The 21768-nt window shown below is 36.4% G+C and overlaps 1 long non-coding RNA gene and 1 pseudogene across 2 annotated transcripts in view; both read right to left on the bottom strand.

Annotated features, from left to right (window-relative positions):
* Positions 1-21768, bottom strand: part of LOC111090178 — a 139221-nt gene that overhangs the window by 6571 nt on the left and 110882 nt on the right. The window lies entirely within an intron of this gene.
* LOC100683625 lies at positions 15271-15905 on the bottom strand (annotated as a pseudogene).

Genomic DNA, 21768 nt, shown 5'->3' with positions numbered 1-21768 from the left:
TCCATGTATACTCAGAGCAGTCGAAATCATAGAGACAGAAAGTAGAATGGTAGTTTCCAGGGACTGGGGGAAAGGAAATCGGGGTGTCATTGTTTAATGGTATGGAGTTTGGGTTTTACAGGATGAAAGAGATTAAAAGTAGTGATTGTTACAAGACATTCTGACTGTACCTAATACCACTAATGCCAATTCTAAGGCACTATACAATAGTAGTTAATTCTAATTATGCTTGGTCTTTTAATAATAATGGTCAGCTTACAGTATGACAATATAAAAAATTTTTAAAAATAAAAAATAAAGTATGACAATATTAAACTTATTTCACTTATGAACTAAGCACAGCATAACAATGAGTGCTAGTGACTTATAAACAGGAATTAGTTCTAAAATAACCACTGGAAAATATTTTATCCATAACATCTATTAATTTTATACATAAAACACATAAAATACATTGTAAATGAGCCAGGCAGAAGTGAATATTCTAAATAAAATTGTCATGGAGCAACAAACAATTCCTGACTATTCGATATGAAAACTGTAGAACAAAATCAAATGTTATTCTTTTGAGGAATCAATGTTGTTACCATGAGTGTCTATTCAAGAACTTTATGATTTTCAACATTAAGCATGTCATTGTGCATCTCTTGCCTTGAAGCTGAATAAGCAACCACAGCCCACTGGCACTGGAATAACCCAGAGACCACTAAATCGTGTCATTATGTGACTTTTATCCCACAACTGAGGGTCATCTCAAAGAGCAAGCAAGTAAAATTTTACCATAACACATTCTAGGAAAGTACAGTTCTGTTTTTTAGTATTAGCATTAATGAACTAATGTGCTACAAGCAATGTAGTATCCTATGAATCACCTGGGAAATCCATAAGAAGCTAGGAGTATTTATTGGGAGAAAGGAAAGAAATAAATAAAAGGATATATAGTGCTTTATGAAGTTAATTTACATGCAAAATGAAATTCTTTGTACTTTCTAGTCATAAAAGCATAAAATTTTAGACAAGAATTATAGTTTTGTAGTTTTACATTTAGCATAAGACTTAATACTTTGTAAGAGTATCAGTATTTGCTATTTAGAGGCTTAAATATTTGTTTCTGAAAGTGCAATAAAGCAATACGAAAAAAAAACCCAAAACTATCAACATGAAAACACATACACTCTCTGAAGCTTATATTCAAAAATCATCTGACTGATCAAAGGAAATCAGAATGTTTACTTTAATAAAAAACTTAGTACTCCCTGGTATCAGTTAGCATGTTTCAACTCACTGATCTGGACAACAGACTGATGTCTGGATCACTGGCAATCATTTTTTAAATTTTTGAGAACCAAATATCATTCATATTTAGGTCCCACTGGGAGAATATTAGGAAATAAAATCAAAATTTGAACATTATTTTTTATATCGATTGTATATTTTTTTATTGTGCTATTTATATAGAAGAAGTGATGAAGGACAAATATTTGCAAAATAGGCCCACCTGGGCCTGGAGGTGGCTCCTTTATATTAAGGTTTTATCCTTTAGGAATCCTTTAGTTCATATATCAGAATGAAGTAAGGATATAGTGTAAAATAGAACTTCATCCTAAATTAAGCAAAGATATGGCATGTGATTAAATTCATGACCTATGTTTATTATTATGTATAACAGTTGTTTTTTCTGGCAAGCAGAGAAGTTGGAAAATAATACTTGAAAACATGTAATTTTTTTAAAGAGGAGAAAATTAAAAATTATAAACAACAGATAACAATTATGGAACACTTAGTATAAATTTGAATCAAATTTATATGCTTTGCATGCATTATCTCATTTATTCTCCACCAAAACTATTTAAAACAGTAGCTTTTATTAACTTCTTGTTATAGATGATAAAACAGAGCATTATAAAGGAAAGACTTTTTCAAAATTCAAATAGTAAATGTTTTTTAATATTAGTACCAATAAACTAAAGTACTGCAAGCAATATAGTAGCACATTTGATTGTAATGAAGCAAAATGCAGATCCACAACTATTTTACGTAGTAGTGATTTTCAAAAGTGAATTTTAACATGAAAAGCAAAGGTTACAAATCAGAAATAAGTAGAACTATATCAAGCTAAGAAGCTTCAGTATATATAGCTAAGGAAATCATAAAAAAATGAAAGGTAACCTATGGAATTAGGAAAATATTTGCAAGCCACCAATCTGATAAGGAGCTAATATGCAAAATACACAAGAAACACAACTCAATAGAAAAAAATATTAAAATAAAGAAATCTATAAAGAGCCAAGCTCAACACCAAAAAACAAAAAAATCCAGTCAAGAAGTGGGCAGAAGACACATACAGATATTTCTCCAAAGAAGACATACAAATGGTCAACAGACATATGTAAAGGTGCTGAACTCAGCATTAAGGAAATACAAATCAAAATCACAATGAGATACCACTTCACACCAGTCAGAAAGGCTAAAATTAACAAGTCAGAAAACAATAGATTTTGATTGCCAAGGATGTAGAGAAAGGGAAACTCTCTTACCCTGTTGGTTGGAATACAAGCTGGTACAGCCACTCTGGAAAACAGTATGAAAGTTCCTCAAAAAGTCAAAAATGGAGATATTCAAGACCAAGCAATTGCACTACTAGGTATTTATCCAAAGGATGAAAACCTAGTGATTTGAAGGGGCACCTGCACCCCAATGTTTATAGCAGTAATGTCCACTATAGCCAAAACAGAGAAAGAGCCCAGATATCCATTGACAGATAAATGGACAAAGAAGATGTGGTTCACACGCACATACACACATACAATGGAATATTGGTCAGCCCTCAAAAAGAATGAAATCTTGCCATTTTGAAAGTAATGGATGGAACTAGAGGGTATTACACTAAGCAAAATAACTCAGAGAAAGACAAATACCATATGCTTTCACTCATGTGGAATTTAAGAAACAAAACAGAGGAGCGTAGGGGACGGAAAGGAAAAATAAGTTGAAAACAGAGAGGGAGACAAACCATGAGAGACTCTTAACTATAGAAACAAACTGAGGGTTGCTGGAAAGGAGGAAGACGGGAAGATGGGATAAATAGGTGATGCTCATTAGGAAGGTATTTGTTAAAATGAGCACTGGGTGTTTTATGCAACTGAGGAATCACTAAATTCTACCTCTAATAATACACTGTATGTAAATTAAATTGAATTTAAATAAAAACTTTTCAAATGAAAAGAAACTACATGGACATTTTTCCAAAGAAGACTTACAAATGGCCAACACACACATGAAAAGGTGCTTAACAACATTAATTGTGAGGGAAATGCAAATCACAACCACAAGTACTTATTACTTCACATCTGCTAGAATATCTATTACTAAAAGGGTAAGAGAGCAAATAGTGGTGAGGATATGGAGAAAAGGAAACACTTGCACACTCTTAGCAGTAATGTTAACTGGTAGAGTCACTATGGAAAGTGGTATGAGGCTAAGAAATTAAAACTAGAACTACAAGATGATCCAATAATCCCATTTCTTGATATATAGCCAAAGGATGGATAAATAAAATGCACACATATAAAGATAGATGATAGATACACATAAGTACATGTGTATATATCTCTATATCTATATGATATATCTCTATCTCTACATCATATGATATATGACTTTGTCAAAGTCAAATTATAGGTGATATATATAGGAATATTATCCAGCCTTAAAAAGGAAAAAAGAAAAAAAAAAAACTCTGTGACAACATGGATGAAACTCCAGGGCATTTATGCTGACTGAAATAAGCCAGACAGAGATAGGCAAATATTGTATGGTATTACTTATATGCAGAACTTTTTTTTAAGTTCAAAATAAAGGTGAAACTCCTAGAAATAGACAGCAGAAAAACAGTTGCTAGGGGCTTCAGAATAAGGGGACTGGTAAAAAAGGTACAAACTTTCAATTATGAGATGAACAATGAGTAAGATCTGAGGATCTAATGAATAACATGGTGACTATGGCTAATAACATTGTACTGCATAATTGAAATTTGCTGAGAGTAGAATTTAAAGGATCTCACTAATAAATAAATGGATGGATGGATGGATGGATGGATGGATGGATGGATGGATGGATAAATAAATAAATTATGCAGTAATCTGTGAGGTGATGGATATGTTAGTGAACTAGATAGTGGGACAATCCTTTCACAATATATAATGCGTATCAAATCCATGTTATATACTTTTTAATTTTTAAAGGTTTATTTATGTATTTCAGAGAGAGAGAGAATATATTAGAATATATATGGGGATCCCTGGGTGGCGCAGCGGTTTGGCGCCTGCCTTTGGCCCGGGGCGTGATCCTGGAGACCCAGGATCGACTCCCACGTCGGGCTCCCGGTGCATGGAGCCTGCTTCTCCCTCTGCCTGTGTCTCTGCCTCTCTCTCTCTCTCTTTCTCTGTGTGACTATCATAAATAAATAAAAATTAAAAAAAAAAGAATATATATGCTCTCTTAATGTCTCAATTTTGATACTGCTTTCCTTTACTTTTTTTTTAATTTTTATTTATTTATGATAGTCACAGAGAGAGAGAGAGAGAGAGAGAGAGAGGCAGAGACACAGGCAGAGGGAGAAGCAGGCTCCATGCACCGGGAGCCCCACGTGGGATTCGATTCCTGGTCTCCAGGATCGTGCCCTGGGCCAAAGGCAGGCGCCAAGCCCCTGCGCCGCCCAGGGATCCCCTTTCCTTTACTTTTTCATTCTGAATTGAAATTCTCACTTAAAGATCTATAACAAAGAGCTTCCCATTCCGCATGTACCATTTTTTTTTTTAAAGATTTTATTTATTTATTCATGATAGTCACAGAGAGAGAGAGAGGCAGAGACACAGGCAGAGGGAGAAGCAGGCTCCATGCACCGGGAGCCCGACGTGGGATTCGATCCCGGGTCTCCAGGATCGCGCCCTGGGCCAAAGGCAGGCGCCAAACCGCTGCGCCACCCAGGGATCCCCGCATGTACCATTTTATTCCTAGCTGAAATATTTGCTGTTGTATGGAATGACCATACTATTTAATGATTTTAATAATAGGTGCAATGATCATAAACATATAAAATCTATGTATTTATTATTTTCATATATATTTTAATTTTTACTGTCTCCCTACTACCAAGAACAAATATTAGTCCATAAAAGCAGAGCTCTCTTGTTCACTAGCTAGAACCGTTCCTGAAACATACAATAAACTATCAATAAATATTTGCTGAATACAAACAGATAAAATCAAGACATCAGTGGAATTTACTTTAGTGACCACCCAATCTTCCTTTAGATCTAGTTCCTTGCTCTGGATCATCATAATCTTCACTAGGATATAACCAATATTATTTTAAGGTCTCTGCTCCTGGGTACAGTAGAATTTTAAGAAAAGTTTACCTCCTGCATTCCAGTGCTCAGGAAGGGCTGGTGGGGGACACCTAGGCAGATTCACGATTACCCTCAGAGTATCACTAATAAGTACTAAATCTTGTACTTTCCCTCCCCTTCTTTCCCAGGATTTTTCCAGGTGTGTCAATAGTAAGTCTAGGTCTTGTGTCAGATGCAGGAAAAGTGAGAGCACAAAAAAAGAACAAAAACACCCAAACCTTATGAAAATATGAATTGTTGTATTGCATGAGGAAATATAGATTTATACATAAATAAATATTGCTTTATATGTACATAAATCCCGTAAGTATAAGGCATGTTTTCTTATATTAGCAAAGGATGTCTGTTAACCAGAAGGTTCCAGAATCCTAATGTAGTCTGTGGGATTTATTGAGATTCAGAGACCATGCTTCCTTGAATTAAGTTTTTAAAAGTACTCTTTTATCATCTTTTCTTTTCTTTTCTTTTTTTTTTTTTTTAAGAAACGTGAGATAGAATTTAATCCTTTATCCTTGGGAAGTGTGTCTGGGGAAAGGGAATATTCAATTTTTTCACTTAGAAGCAGTCTTATTCCCTCTTCTTACCATTATAATCTGGTTTTTAAAAAATGACCTAGCCCCTAAATGGAATATGGAAGGCAACTGAATGAAATATGCAAGGACAGGGTACATAGGAAGATAACAGTGTAGAAGAGGCTGAGATAAAGGAAAGATCATTCAGAAAAAAACATCTCTAACCCTTAGTCAGGCTCCAGGTGACCAGAGTGCTATGCCTGCCCACTGCGAACCATCTCCTGTTCCTCAGTGCAGAGCAATAAAACCCTGCTCTAAAGAGAAATGTCAGGAACATTTTATACAAACAAGTAGGCCCTAATCTTTTAGTTCCCTCCTCTTTAAAAAAAATATATATTTTATTTATTTATTCATGGGAGACACAGAGAGAGAGGCAGAGACACAGGCAGAGGGAGAAGCAGGCTCCATGCAGGGAGCCCGATGTGGCACTCGATCCCAGAACCCTGGGATCACGCCCTGGGCCAAAGACAAACATTCAACCACTGAGCCATCCAGGTGCCCACCTCCTCTTTTTAAAAATTCTTTTCGGATCTCCTTTCTCTCTTAATGTCTTCATTTTGATACTGCTTTCCTTTACTTTTTCATTCTGAATTTAAATTCTCACTTAAAGATCTATAATAAAGAGCTTCCCATTCCTCATGTACCATTTTATTCCTAACTGAAATATTTGCTGTTGTATACACATGACCATACTATTTAACGTCTACAGTTCATTCTATATCATGATTTTAATAATAGGTGCAATACTAGGGTAAGCAAATAATTTCTCAGACAGCATACTTCATTCCTCTAAGGAATATGAGCCCTTCCAAGAAAATAGGATCTCATTAACTAACTTAACCACAAACACAAATGCATAATGGCATTAGGCATTTCTGATGGTAAAGTGCCAATTCTGAATTCCAGAGGAATCTAAGAAATAGCACACTAACCTTTCTGCCAAATTTAAACCACATACACTACAAAATAAAATGAGAACACAGAACAACAGCTCTTACTCTATGGATAATATGATAATATATTTTTTGTGTCAACTTAACTGGGCCATGGGGTGCCCAGATATTTGGCCAAACATCATTCTGGGGTGTTTCTGTGGGATGCTTTGGGATGAGATTGACATCTGAATTGGTAGACTGAGGAAAGCAGATCGTTCTCCATAATGTGGGCGAGACTCCTGTAATCAGTTAAAGGCCTCAATAAAATAAAAGAGCTGACCCTTCCCAGAGTAAGAGTAAATTATTTTGCCTGATGGCCTTCAAACTAGGGCATCAGCTTTTCTTCACTACCACCTCTAATAAAAACATCAGGTCTTCCTGGGTCTCTGGTCTGCAAACCTTCAGACTATATAGTTACACCATTGGCTTTCCTCTGTCTCCAGGTTGCTGACTCATCCTTCAGATCGTGGGACTTGTCAGCCTCCATAATCTTATGAGCCAATATTTCTAATAAATCCCTTGCCCTAGTATTATTATTTATGTGTGTGCATGCATACTGAGAACCCTGATTAATACAAATAGGGTAAGTTATATTACAAAAGACAAATCTTTGAATTCAGTGTAGATTTCAAAAAGCTGGGGTAAATTTTATCCCAGTTGCCAACTTCTGGATCTTCCTCTATTTAATTTTCCCTCAGATTTCTAATAGGTAACAGTTTAAGATACCACATTCTTTAAGGAAATGGCAATATTCTCCCATATAGTCAGTAGAGAAATTAACTATCATTTTCTGCCTCATGGAATTTTAGTTGGAACAAACATGAAAGCTGATCTACAGCTTCAATATCTAGAAGAGGAAAGGATCACTGAGAAGATGAATACATCTCCCAAGGGTATTATAGATCATCAGAAGCGATGCTCTGACTCAAATGCAATCTTTTAATTCAAATCAGAGTTGTGCTACTACTTTGCATAGATGTTTGATATATACAAATAAAATTTACAAACCCTTCTGAAATCTACTAAGTTTCAAGTGCATAAATGGGAAGAAAAAAAATCACGAAGAGAGACTTTTCCTTAGAATGTTTCATACCCTCTCTTCCAGCAAAGCAAAGCAAAGCGCAAACTCTGAGCAGTTACAAGTCATTGTCTCTGAAGTTGGTTAGAAATCTATTGATAATATTTCATTACTGATAGTGCATCGAGGCCTTTTTCAGATTCCAGCTCACAAATGTGGAGAAATTGGATTCTTGTGTGTAATGATTCATTTATTTCAACTCCTCCTTTGCCCTTTTTCATTTGGTGGGATTGATTTCCTTTCTCCATATAATTTCACTTGTCACTATTCACGACTCAAGAATTGACCCTCTCTTTTTTTTGTACTTTCCTTTATGAGCCAACTTCTATTCTTAAAAACAACTGAAATGCACATTAATAAAAAAAATGAAGATGGATTTTATGCAAATGCTTGCTTTACATTATGTTTTCTTGTTAATATAAGTTTCTGTGCATCAGATACACCTATGAAGAAATATCGAATTACCACTAGGACTAAAATGATGAGACAAAAATTCCTCAGGTGTCCAACTCTAGCTCCCTCCCATCCCACATATACATCCCAGAAAATTTAATCTTGAGCTACATTTTATTCTGCAGAAGGAAGAAATGGGAAATAATGGGTCTCTGCCTCCAATTTTCTAAGGCAATGCCCAAGTTATTAAAAGCAACAACAAGGGATGCCTGGGTGGCTCAGCGGTTTAGCGCCTGCCTTCGGCCCAGGGCGTGATCCTAGGGTTCCAGGATTGAGTCTCACATCGGGCTCCCTGTATGGAGACTGTTTCTCCCTCTGCCTATGTCTCTACCTCTTTCTTTGTGTTTCTCATGAATAAATAAATAAAATCTTTTTAAAAAATCAGCAACAACAATTAATCAATTCTCCCTTGGGTTGCAGAAAAATGATCCTTCCAAAATTCTGGCAAGGTGGGGGGACCCTGCTTTCTCCCCTCATATGAATAATAAGTCTTCTTGGAACTGAGCTTGGTTGAAATAACTAGTAGAGTTTGATGCTTATAAAATTGCCTTATGTCCAAGTATTACTAGTGAAAATTTTTCCCAACTGATGACGTAAGATCTGAGAATAAAAAGGCAGACCCAAGGAAAGAACCAATAATTCTGGTCTAGGCAAGCCCCTATCATGTACAGATCATGACTCTGGGGTTATCCCCTTGCCATAGTCCTTAGAGAACAAAGAAAGCTATATTGAAATTTGTGGCTCTAACTGTTATTCTCATTGTCTTCTCTTTCCAATTCCACTTAATTTATCAGGTTACTTTTTCTGATATGGTAGTTCTGAAGTTTTTTCGGAAGTAGAAATTCCAGTTTCTGGCATGGCTATCTTCAAGCTAAAACAGTTGGACAAATTTCTTTCTTTTTCAAACGAACATGAGGTACAACAGAACAATAGATACCTGGGCAATGTCACAGACATCTTAATATTTTGCTAAATTGCCTCTTACAGATAAATCAACAGTCAAAAGCATAATAAGAACTAAGAAAAAGAATTTATCTGCACTCAATAATGAAATATTTCATATTCAACTGATAGCCCAAATTCTGAAGTACCTTACGTGTTTTTAAAAATTTGTTTTCCAAGCTTTAAGTGACTTGAAGATCTATCACCTCAAGAAAACCTGGATCAGGGCAGCCCCAGTGGCGCAGCGGTTTAGCGCCGCCTGCAGCCCAGGGCGTGATCCTGGAGACCCTGGATCGAGTCCCACATCAGGCTCCCTGAGTGGAGCCTGCTTCTCCCTCTGCCTGTGTCTCTGCCTCTCTCCCTCTCTCTGTCCCTATGAATAAATAAATAAAATCTTAAAAAAAAAAAGTTAAAAAAAAAAAAGAAAGCCTGGATCATCAAGAAGAGGAAATGCTGATTTGACTGACCTAAAAATCCGATTTGGCATATAATTGCTATCATTTGGATATGTTGTTTCAGCTTCTTGGATCTCAATCACCCCACTGACAAAATATGGAAATAATACCTACCCTGCAGACTTTCTATCGGAATTAGAGAATTAATATAATGTCTTACCAAAGTACTAGACACTAAATGGAAACACTGTTCATTTTTAAGAATATATTTGAAAAATTCATTAAGGGAAGAGTCAGCACAAGTCTTAGGTTAGATGGGCTAAAGTTGGATATAGTGCCTTTCTGGAATCTGAGAAGATATGAAAAAGCTGGAGCCAGAACCAAGAGGGATAAGAGACATGTTTGGGTATTTAAACACTACAGATGATCAGAATTTAAAAGTACATGGCAATTTCTTTGCTATATGGAAATACAAAGAAAAGCATTCAACTCTGCCCCTAGGATCTGAATGAAATGACCAGACAGATATAAAAATTTAGTAAAATGGGTGTCTGGGCTGGTAAACAAACAAAAATGCCAGCTATGTACAATCAATCTCTGCTAGATATAGTACAAACATTAAAAATAAAACAAGTTAGAAAATAATCTTTCTCCTGCCCTAATGGGAAAGCTTGGCATTTTGGGAACTCTGTACTGAACCTTTAAAACATACCTACCATCCTCAGCAAGTGGGATTGGAATAACTATTGCCTCTGGTACTGTCAGGAAGTACACCACTCAGAATCCTTGCTAATTCTGAAGATTGGCCAAAATTGCAAGCAAATGTGATTGATGCCTTAGGTATTCACAACAGCATATAGCCAGCAGGTATTTAGAAGACCATAGGGGCCTCTCCATTGTGTACACAATATAGAACACGACATAGATGATGTTCTTCTGGGCATAGCCACAAATTGTACCTGGCTTAGAGAATTTATCTCTGGACTTATCAATGAGAGTTTTTTGTGATTTTGACCAGAACAATTTCATTAGGAATGCCTGGATGGCTCAGTGATTGCGTCTGCCTTTGGTTCAGGGCCTGATCTCAGGGTCCTCAGATCGAGTCCCCTATCACACTCCCTGCAGGGAGCCTGCTTCTCCCTCTGCCTCTATCTCTGCCTCTCTCTCTGTGTCTCTCATGAATAAATGTTTTTTTTAAAAAAAGAACAATTTCATTAAAAATAATATCAGTATCTTTTGAGCTTAAAAAACAAGTTTACGACTAATGGAAGAAATTAGTAATATTCGTGTTAGTGTGGGTATGGGACATTGGCATTCTTGGTCATCAATACGGGAAAGGAAAATTATTATGGAAGAAAATTTGGCCTACAAACCATCCGTAGTTTTTTTCTTTCTTTCTTTCTTTTTCTTTTTTTTTTTTTTTTTTTTTTTTTTTAGTATTTTTTTTAAGTTTTAAGTAGGCTCCATGCCCAACTTGGGGCTTGAACTCACAACCCTGAGATTAAGAGCTCCATGCTTTACTGACTGAGTCAGCCAGACACCTCATAAATTTTCTATAGTTTTTGAACTAATAAATTAACACTTCGAAATTTCTTAGAAAATATATAGATGCACACAAGTATTTACATACAGGACATGTACACCTTTGCTTGACTTCACTGAATAAAAAGCAAATTGGATATTTTCTGTTATCCTCTCCACTATTATTATTACATATACTACTTTATGTGCCTAAAATATCTTGGTATCTCCTCTTCCTCACCTAACTTGGGCTTCTCCTTTCTGACATAGCTCATTTCTCACATTGTCCAGGAAGCTTTTTTTGATATCCCAGAAGAGATAGGACGCTCCTTCTCTGAATTCCCATAGAGGTTTCTGCATATTTTTTTAACATTGTGCCTATTACATTACATTAAATCGATTTAAATGATTTTCTTCTGTAACAAACCATAAAATCTTGAGGTATGCAAAAAAATAGCTTTTGAATTGAACTAAAGTGAACTGTATAACTGAATAGGGAATACAGAAGAGACAGTTTTGGGGAAACCACATATTCAGCTTAGATATGTTAAGTTTGCAATAGATGTAAAACTTTCAGGTGAAAATTTCAAGAATGGTTTGGAAAATCGTTGGGTGGAAATTCACATTTGGGAATCAAGAAAGATACCAAGACAAGAGATATCAGATGTGAGCTCTAGCTATTCACTTAGAAGTAGCACTTTTAAAAAGGATAAGAATATTAAGGGAAAATATAGAAAAAGAGAAAAGAAGGCAGCACAAAGAACCTTAGGAAGTACCTACATTTAACTACTTGAAAGGGCCGGCAGTGAGTTTGAAAGATACATGGAGAGGACGATGTCCAAATCACAGGATACAAAGAGGAGTAATCTGTACTATCATTTCTCCTTATTTTTTATGGTTAGAGTTGTAGTTCTCAACCTGGGACACTTTTGTCCCTCAAAAAATATTTGACAATATCTGCAGACATTTTTTTGGTCACAACTAGGGTAGTAAAGATGAGGTGAGGGGAGAGATGCTATTGGAATATAGTGGGCAGATGACAAAGATGCTATCTGTATTGGTTTGCTAGGACTCCCCAAATAAAGAGCACCTAAAGAGCACAAACTTAATTTATCACAGCTCTGGAGGCTGGATGTCCAAGATCCAGATGCCTCCCAAGGTTTGGGTCCTCCTGAGGCCTTTTCCCTTGGTGTACAGATGGTGGCCTCTTGCTGTGTATTCACTTGGCCTTTTCTCTGTGTGATCCCCAATGTCTTTCTGGGTGTCCTTATTCTGACCTAGGATATGGATCAGAATGATTAAGGCCCACCCAAATGAACTTATTGTAACTTAGTTAACTATTTAAAGGCTCTATCACCAGATACAGTCACAATACTGAGGGGCTGGGCTTCAACATATGGGTTTAGAGGGAAAACAATTCAGTTCATAACACTCAGCCCCTAGGTACCCTAGAATTGGTATCCTACTCACAAGCAAAATATATTCACTCCACTCCAACAGCCCCCAATTATTTTTTTTTAATTTTTATTTAAATTCCAGTTAGTTAACATGCAGTGTTATATTAGTTTCAGGTGTACAATTTTGTGATTCAACATTTCATATGGCATTCGGTGCTCATCACAAGTGCATCCTTTAATCCTATCACCTGTTTCACCCACCCCCTACCCCACTCCCCTCTGGTAGCCATTAGTTTGTTCTTTGTAGTTCAGAGTCTGCTTCTCTAACTCTCTCTCTCTCTCTGTCTCTTTCTCTCTCTTTCCCTTTGCTTATTTGTTTTATTGCTTAAGTTCCACATGTAAGTGAGATCATATAGTATTGGTCTTTCTCCGACATATTTTACTTACCCTAATACTCTCTAGCTCCATCTATGTCATCGCAAAGGCAAGATTTCATTTTTATGGCTGAATAATATTCCATTGTGTGTGTGTGTGTATACACACAATATCACATCATCCTTATCCATTCATTGATCAATGGACACAGAATTGTTTTTATAGTTTGGGTATTGTAGACAATGCTTCTATAAACATTGGGGTGCATGTATTGCTTTGAGTTAATTTTGTATTCTTTGAGAAATTCCTAGTAGTGTGATTGCTGGGTTGTAGGTAATTTTATTTTTTAACTTTTTGAAGAACATCCATACTGTTTTCCATAGTGGCTGTATCAGTTTGCATTCCAATCAACAGTACAAAAGGGTTCCCTTTCTGTACATCCTGGTCAACACCTATCATTTCCTGTGTTAATTTTAGCTGTTCTGACTGGTATGAAGTGATATCTCATTGTATTTTTTATTTCCATTTCCTTGATGATAAGTGATGGTGAACATTTTTTCATGTGTCTGGTGCCCATCTGTATGTTTTCTTTGGAAAAATGTCTATTCATATCTTCTGCTGATTTTTAATTGGATGATTTGGTTTTGGGGTGTTGAATTTTATAAGTTCTTTATATATTTTGGATAATAACTCATTATTGGATATGTCATTTGCAATATCTTCTCCTCTCCTGTAGAATGGTTTTAGTTTTGTTGATTATTTCCTTTGCTGTGCAGAGGCTTTTTATTTTGATGTAATCTCAATAGTTTATTTTTGGTTTTGTTTCCCTTATCTCAGGAGACATAGCTAGAAAGAAGTTGTATGGCTAATGTCCAAAAAGCTACTTCCTATGTTCTTTTCTAGGATTTTTATGGTTTCAGGACTCACATTTAGGTCTTTACTCCATTTTGAACTTATTTTTGTGTATGGCATAAGAAAGTAGTCCAGTTTCATTCATTTGATGTAGCTGTCCAGTTTTCCCAACACCATTTGTTAAAGAACCAGTCTTTTTCCCAAGAGACAGTCTTTCCTGTTTTGTTGAAGATTAGTTGACCATACACTTGTAGGTTCATTTCTGGGTTTTCTACTCTGTTCCACTGATCCAATGTGTCTGTTTTCCTGACAGTACCATACTGTTTTGATGACTACAGTTTTGCAATATAACTAGAAGTCCAGAATTCTGATCCCCATTTTGCTTTGTTTTTCAAGGTTGCTTTGCTCTTCAGTGTCTTTTGTGGTTCCATACACATTGTAGGAATATTTGCTCTAGTTCTGGGAAAATGCTCGTGGTATTTTGATAGGGGTTACATTAAATGTGCAGATTGCTTTGGGTCGTATAGACATTCTAACAAGATTTGTTCTTCTAGTCCATGAGCATGGACTATCTTTCCATTTCTTTGTGTCATCTTCAATTTTTTTCATCAGTGTTTATATTTTTCCATTTTTCACTTCTTTGGTTAGGTTTATTCCTGGGTAACTTATTGTTTTTGGTACAATTGCAAATGGGATTATTTTCTTAATTTCTCTTTCTGCTGTAACTTTATTGGTGTATAGAATTGCAACAGATTTCTGTATATTGATTTTGTATTCTGTGACTTTACTGAATTTGTAAATCAGTTCTAGCAGTTTTTTTTGTGGAGTTTTCTGGTTTTCTATATACAGTATTATACCATCTGCAAATAGTGAAAGTTTTACTTCTTCTTTGCCAATCTGGATTCCTTTTATTTCTTTTGTTTTATTATTATGACTAGGACTTCTCATACTATGCTGAATAAAAGTGGTTAGAATGGATATCCTTATCTCATTTCTGACCAGAAAGGAAAAGCTCCAAGTTTTCCCTCGATAAGGATGATAATAGCTGTGGGGTTTTCATATATGGCCTTTATTATGTTGAGAATATCCCTCTAAACCTACTGTATTGAGGACTTTTATCATGAAAGGATGCTATATTTTGTCAAATGCTTTTTCTGCATCTATTGAAATGATCATATGGTTCTTGTCCTCTAATGTATCTCTCTATTGATCAATTGATTGATTATTCATCCTACAAGTCCTACAAGAAGCCATAACTTTATTAATGGTAGAAACAGTATAAATTTCAAACCAAGCTGCAGTTTTGAAACACCAAAAATTGGTCCTTGTTTTCAGATGGTTACATTGTTAATTCTATAATAACATTTAAAATGTCATTCCTATTTTTCTTCAGGACTTGGCTACCTTTACTCTTGACACATTTGCTTGTGACATGACCAATTCTATGTCCTTATACTTTACATGTGCTTCTTCAACCTCTTCCTTTCACTCTCCTCCTGCACAGTTGGAGTCTGTGTATTTTTTGAATATTTGAGACAGCTTCACCTTGAACTTTGAATTTCTCAGCAGCTGCCATATGTGCCAGCTGAGATAAATCCTCCATCTTTGCTTCCCCCAAAATTATGTAGGAATCTGAAGCTGGGCTTTTGCAGACATCTGGTTTTATGATGATAAAGAGGATATTCTTAGATTTCCAAATAGTGATCTTAGTAACCCCTGTAACCCTTGCAGACCCATTTGGACATAGGCTTCCATACTTTCTTTTTACTCTGTTTTGCTTTACTGACTGGTTCTTTATTAATTTCAGCGGCTGCTGCCAGCTGGGCTTGTGTGGTTGCCAAGTGTGGAATCTTGTTTCTCAGGCTCTGGTACTGATTCATCAATGTTGGATTCTATTCCAGACCCTGTCTCAGTGTGAGGCTATGGTAACTACCACTTTATAGCAGGCATAGTTTCAGTGGGTTCAACTGGCATTGTTGCAGGGAACATGGAACTATGATGTCAGCAGAAAGGAAAGGAAGAGAGCAAGAGTAGTCCATGCCTGTTGCAGAAGGAATATCTTTTATTTTATTAATGTGATGTATCATGTTGATTGATTTGTGAATATTGAATCACCCCTGCAACCCAATTATAAATCCCTCTTGATTGTGGTGAATGATTTTTTTTAATGTTTTGTTGGATTTGATTTACCAGTATTTTGTTGAGGACTTTTGCATCTAAATTTATCAGAGATACTAGCCTATAGTTCTCTTTTTTTGTGGAGCCTTTATCTGGTACTGTTATCAGGGTAATGCTGATCTCCTGGAATGAAAATGGAAGTTCTCTTTCTTTTTCTATTTTTTGGAATAGTTTGAGAAGAAAAGGTTTTAACTGCTCTTTAAATGTTTGGTAAAATTTGTCTATGAAGACATCTGGCCCTGGGCATCTGTTTGTTGGGAGATATATGGAATGATACATATATGTGTGTGTGTGTGTGTGTGTGTGTGTGTGTGTGTGTGTGTGTGTATTGAGAGAGAGCAAGAGACAGAGATAGAGAGACAGAGACAGAGAGACAGAGAGAGACAGAGAAAGTAAGATTTATTTAAGAGAATGGCCTCACAATTTTTGGAAGCTTGGATCCAATATATAATCAGGTAGGCTGGCAGATTGGAGACTCAGGGAAAAGTTACAGTTTGAGTCCAAATTATTTCTTGTCTGGAAGAGATCAGCCTTCATTCTGTTGAGGCCTCCACTTGATTGGATGAGACTAACCACATTATAAAGAGCAATGTGTTTTACTCAAAGTCCACCAATTCAAATGTTATTCTCATACAGAAAGGCACATTCATAAAAATATCTAGAATAACATTTGAATAAATATATGGGTGCCATGACCCAGATGAGTTGACATGTAAAATTAACCATCACACAACCTCATCCTACAATGCATAAAACATTCTCCAATAACAAAAAATTATCTGGCCCAGAACATCATTAGCACTAAAGCTGAGAAAGCCAGGTCTCAATTTCTGGAAATATTATGAAGACAACATAATGAGCATTACATATATAATGATACCTCTAGCAAAAATATAAATAATAAGTAGGGAAGGGAAGGAGAGAGGAGGGGACAGGAGGGGATGGGAAGGGAGGGAAGGTAATTTAGACACCTTGACAGTTAAACTGTGATATACTCTCTTTTTTTTTTAATTTTTATTTATTTATGATAGTCACAGAGAGAGAAAGAGAGAGAGGCAGAGACACAGGCAGAGGGAGAAGCAGGCTCCATGCACCGGGAGCCCAATGTGGGATTGGATCCCGGGTCTCCAGGATCACGCCCTGGGCAAAAGGCAGGCGCCAAACCGCTGCGCCACCCAGGGATCCCTATACTCTCTCTTTAGGCTACTCTCAGGTAGGTCTCAGTAGAAGAACTCACAGAGTAGTGAGAACTCAATAAATGTCACTGATCAGCAGTAAGTAGGCCCTATGTGTGTGAACATTAGAAGAGACATATCACCAATACGTTTTATTTAGTTTCATAATATTTCATGGAAGAACTTTTTTCTTGGCCAAGGGTATACTATATACATTTCAAAGGTTGGCTACTAAAATAATAGACGTGGCTTATTCTTTTGTTCTATCAGACTAGATCACTTTATAATGGTTTTTTGTTTTGCTTTGTTTTTGTTTTTATCAATGAGAGGCTTCAGCTGCCTTAAAGCATAATTAAGGGCTTCTATTTGGAAATAAGAGTATTTAGGCCAAATATACCTACATAAAAACCAGACAGTCTATAGATTTAAAATCAGTAATCAGATGCAAGGCTGGTTCAACACTCGTAAAGCAATCAATGTGATCATATCAGCAAGAGAAAAAAGAACCATATGATCCTCTCATTAGATGCAGAGAAAGCATTTGACAAAATATAGCATCCATTCCTGATCAAAACTCTTCAGAGTGTAGGGATGGAGGGAACATTCCTCAGCATCTTAAAAGCCATCTACAAAAAGCCCACAGCCAATATCATTCTCAATGGGGAAAAACTGGGAGCCTTTCCCCTAAGATCAGGAATGAGACAGGGATGTCCACTCTCACCACTGCTATTCAGCATACTACTAGAAGTCCTAGCCTCAGCAATCAGGCAACAAAAAGAAATAAAAGGAATTCAAATTGGCAAAAAAGTCATCAAACTCTCCCTCTTTGCAGATAACATGATACTGTACATAGAAAACCCAAAAGACTCCACTCTAAGATTGCTAGAACTCATACAGCAATTTGGCAGTGTGACAGAATACAAAATCAATGACCAGAAGTCAGTGGCATTTCTATACACTAACAATGAGACTGAAGAAAGAGAAATTAAGGAGTCAATCCCATTTACAATTGTACCCAAAAGCATAAGATACCTACCTAGAAATAAACCTAACCAAAGAGGTAAAGGATCTATACCCTAAAAACTACAGAACACTTCTGAAAGAAATTGAGGAAGACACAAAGAGATGGAAAAGTATTCCATGCTCATGGATTGGAAGAATTAATATTGTGAAAATGTCAATGTTACCCAGGGCAATTTACACATTTAATGCAATCCCTATCAAAATACCATGGACTTTCTTCAGAGAGTTGGAACAAATTATCTTAAGATTTGTGTGGAATCAGAAAAGACCCCGAATAGCCAGGGGAATATTGAAAAAGAAAACCATATCTGGGGGCATCACAATGCCAGATTTCAGGTTGTACTACAAAGCTGTGGTCATCAAGACAGTGTGGTACTGGCACAAAAAACAGACACATAGATCAATGGAACAGAATAGAGAATCCAGAAGGACTCTCAACTTTATGGTCAACTAATATTCTAAAAAGGAGGAAAGACTATCCACTAGAAAAAAGATGGTCTCTTCAATAAATGGTGCTGGGAAAATTGGACATCCACATGCAGAAGAATGAAACTAGACCGTTCTCTTACACCATACACAAAGATAAACTCAAAATGGATGAAAGATCTTAATGTGACAGGCAACACCCTTTTTGAACTTGGCCACAGTAACTTCTTGCAAGATATATCCATGAAGGCAAGAGAAACAAAAGCAAAAGTGAACTATTGGACTTTATCAAGATAAGAAGCTTCTGCACAGCAAAAGAAACAGTCAACAAAACTAAAAGACAACCTACAGAATGGGAAAAGATATTTGCAAATGACGAATCAGATAAAGGGCTAGTTTCCAAAATCTATAAAGAACTTATTAAACTCAACAGCAAAGACACAAACAATCCAATCATGAAATGGGCAAAAGACATGAAGAGAAATCTCACAGAGGATAGACATAGACACGGCCAACATGCATATGAGAAAATGCTCTGCATCACTTGCCATCAGGGAAATACAAATCAAAACCACAATGAGATCCCACCTCACACCAGTGAGAATGGGGAAAATTAACAAGGCAGGAAACAACAAATGTTGGAGAGGATGCGGAGAAAAGGGAACCCTCTTACACTGTTGGTGGGAAAGTGAACTGGTGCATCTACTCTGGAAAACTGTGTGGAGGTTCCTCAAAGAGTTAAAAATAGACCTGCCCTACGACCCAGCAATTGCACTGTTAGGGATTTACCCCAAAGATACAGATGCAGTGAAACGCCGAGACACCTGCACCCCGATGTTTATAGCAGCAATGTCCACAATGGCCAAACTGTGGAAGGAGCCTCGGTGTCCATCGAAAGATGAGTGGATAAAGAAGCTGTGGTCTATGTATACAATGGAATATTCCTCAGCCATTGGAAATGACAAATACCCACCACTTGCTTCGACATGGATGGAACTGGAGGGTATTATGCTGAGTGAAATAAGTCAATCAGAGAAGGACAAACATTATATGGTCTCATTCATTTGGGGAATATAAAAAAATAGTGAAAGGGAATAAAGGGAAAAGGAGAGAAAATGAGTGGGAAATATTAGAAAGGGAGACAGAACATGAAAGACTCGTAACTCTGGGAAACGAACAAGGGGTGGTGGAAAGGGAGGTGGGGGGGGTGACTGGGTGACAGGCACTGAGGACGGCACTTGATGGGATGAGCACTGGGTGTTATGCTATACGTTGGCAATTTGAACTCCAATAAAATATAACTTAAAAATTAAAAATAAATTAATTAAATTAAATTAAATAAAAATCAGTAGTCTGACAAATAATAAATCAGGAAGATTCATCCTTGAAAGGGCTCGGTTTAGGTTTTCCAAAGTAAGAAAACTTTAAAAAAAAAAAACTAATTCATGCATGAGTCATGGTGTTATTAGGCTTTCCCCCATAAAAGCACTGCTTTATAACTACTAAATTAAAAAGCTAGTTATTCTAAAAACTTATAGTTTTGAATGTTTTAATTTTGTTAAGCAAAACTTTTTAACACAAATTTTGTTATAACTCTATCTGGCCATTTTTAATGGATATGAATTAAGTAACCCAAATCCTTTTCATTAAAAACAAAAAAAATGTTGTGGGCATTCTCTATACAGAATTTCACAATTCACTGTGATTGAAGCCGTAAGTGGAGCTGAGAGCATGATGAGCCCACAGAAGTTTCACAAAGTAATCAATGAAGTACCAATGATAACTCCAAAATAGCCACAAGTTTATCTGTGGGGCTTTATAGTTACAAATGTGCTGTCAAAAAATGGATTCTCTTTTTTTCCTGAGTATTAAGTATTGGTTTCTAGGTATTTAACTGACCCTTTTAGCTCTGCAGTTCTCTGTGTGTTTCATTCACAGAGAAACGGAATGGTTGACTTTCTTTAGGGACTGTTACCCATACCTTAAGTTATCACTTCCTTATGAAATACTATAGTAATCCTCAAATTCTGCCCTGAGTCATTCATATACTTACAGACAAATGTTAATTTTATGCGACATTCCTCAGGCTGTTTGGTGATAACCAAATGGTTCTTTGGTTTTAGCAGTGTTAGGTCATCATGATGACAATTTCCACATTTTTTTAAATTAAAGAAACTTGTACAATGTGTTTTGCATTTCTTGCAAATGTGAGTCACGCACTTTAAGTTAAAATAAGGAAGACACAAGGGACACCTGGGTGGCTCAGTGGTTGAGTGTCTGCCTTTGGCTCAGGTCATGATCCTGGGGTCCTGGGATCAAATCTCACATCAGGCTCCCACAGGGAGCCTGCTTCTCCCTCTGCCTAGGTCTCTGCTTCTCTCTGTGTGTCTCTCGTGAATAAATAAATAAAATTTTTAAAAAATAAAGAAGACACAAGAAAGCTAATTGATTTGAATCAGTGGTTAAATCCTGAACTGGCTATCAATGAGTAAGAACACAGAATACAGTAAATTTATAGTCTAGAAGGTAAAGTGATGCTTAGTTTTTTTTTGTTTTGTTTTTTTAAGATTTTATTTATTTATTCATGAAATACACACACACACACAGAGAAAGAGAGAGAAAAGAGAGAGTAGAGAGAGGCAGAGACACAGGCAGAGGGAGAAGCAGGCTCCATGCAGGGAGCCTGATGTGGGACTTGATCCCAGGACTCCAGGATCACTCCCTGAGCTGAAGGAAGGCGCTAAACTGCTGAGCCACCCAGGGATCCCCTGATGCTTTGTTTTTAAAGCATCATTTGTAACACCAGTTAAGACCACTCACCATAATCAACTACAAATTAGAGAAAAATTACCCTAGGTCTGAAACACAATGAAATCCAAATAGGCAAATGTATTATTCCAAACCTGGCATTTGCCAGACCAACACTTCCCATTTGAAAGATTTCTTTTCTAGAAATGTTTGTTTTTATTTGTAAGATATTTAATGGCACAGTGGTCACATTATTCAAAGAAATATCAAGTCTGACTCATAACAAG

The sequence above is a fragment of the Canis lupus genome, chromosome 16 (genome assembly GCF_011100685.1).
Source record: "Canis lupus familiaris isolate Mischka breed German Shepherd chromosome 16, alternate assembly UU_Cfam_GSD_1.0, whole genome shotgun sequence".
NCBI classification, from domain to species: domain Eukaryota; kingdom Metazoa; phylum Chordata; class Mammalia; order Carnivora; family Canidae; genus Canis; species Canis lupus.
This window is presented reverse-complemented; position numbering and strand designations above follow the sequence as displayed.